This window comes from Corvus brachyrhynchos, unplaced genomic scaffold (assembly GCF_000691975.1).
Source record: "Corvus brachyrhynchos isolate BGI_N302 unplaced genomic scaffold, ASM69197v1 scaffold625, whole genome shotgun sequence".
NCBI classification, from domain to species: Eukaryota; Metazoa; Chordata; class Aves; order Passeriformes; family Corvidae; genus Corvus; species Corvus brachyrhynchos.
In genome coordinates this window covers 658,337-659,588 of record NW_008238190.1, presented here as the reverse complement: position 1 = coordinate 659,588, position 1,252 = coordinate 658,337, and the positions used below count along the sequence as shown (strand labels likewise).

Below are 1,252 nucleotides of genomic sequence, written 5' to 3'. Positions count from 1 at the left end.
CTGTCTCAGCTGCCAGGCTCACACAGACCCTCAAACCAAAGGGCGGGAGGGAGGATGTTGCAGTGGGGATCCTGCAACATGCATATATCAAACCAGGAGTCCCGTGGAAAGGAAATATATATGGACAGACAGATTCTTGATAGCTGTTTCAGAGAGATGTTTATTTCTCCAGCCGCATGGCCAGAGCTCTGCCGAGGAACTGTTCCAGTCACGGGACCAAGGGTCCTTCTGCCCGCGCAGGGAACACAAACCAACCAATGGGAACGAGGCTGAGCAGGGGCAGGGAAACCCCGTGTCTGTGCCCTCAGGGCCACTCTCCCAGGGCTACACGGCAGGGGAGGGACCCCAACACCTCACCCGTTTTATTTTAATAAAAGGAGAATGAAAACAACTGGATAAACATAACAAGAACAGTTTCAAAACAAAACAAGCCACCCTCCTGAGTCTTTAAATGTCCAAACAGATTCTGTGGAACATCTTAGGGCTGACAGAAGGGAGACAGGACTCTCTGAGCATGCTTTGTGGGGAAACTGAGGCAGGAGAGGGTTTAACTTCTTCCCTCCCCCTTTTCATCCCCCACTCGGCATTGGAAAGGGATTTTTGGGGAAACAATTGGCAAAAGCATGGTTTTGTGAGGGAAACCATGGATGAAAAAACGGATTGGGAATACACTGGGGGTAATAGGACATAGGGTAAAAGGGAAAGGTGGGATTAGGAAAGGGAGACTGTAGGGGGGACTTACAATGGAGATATTGTCTAACATGACTACGATTTTTTGCATATATACTGCCTTTTACAGGAACACCATCAGGCCCAGTGACCTGCGATGCTTGTAACCCTTTTCTACCTCGTATAATTTTGAATTCCACGACTTCTCCATCTGCCAAGCTTGGGATGCATTTTTCAGGGTTATTCTTTTTAATAGCAGTTCTATGCACGAATATGTCTTGCTGGTTGTCACACCTTGTTATAAAACCATAATTTTGCTTAACATTATACCATTTTACTATCCCTAAGATCTTAGTTACTATGATCTTTTCCTTTTTCCGAGTGGCTGCTGTTTTCTGTCTCGCTGCGTCTTTGCTCTCTCCTTTGGTCGCTCCCGTGTTGGAATTGTCGGGGCTTCTCATGCCTGCGCGCCCTTCCCGGGGTCGCGTTCGGGGCTGCGCGGGCCAGGCCGGGCCGGGCCGCGCCGCTCAGTTCTCCGTGCGTCGCCTCCTCTGCTCTCCGCTTTGCTGCCGATGCCAGGCGC

General features: G+C 49.9%; 1 protein-coding gene across 1 annotated transcript in view; it reads right to left on the bottom strand.

Moving 5' to 3' along the window:
• Window positions 1-1,252, bottom strand: part of RIT2 (Ras like without CAAX 2) — a 186,367-nt gene that overhangs the window by 62,642 nt on the left and 122,473 nt on the right. The gene's annotated exons all lie outside the window — the stretch shown is intronic.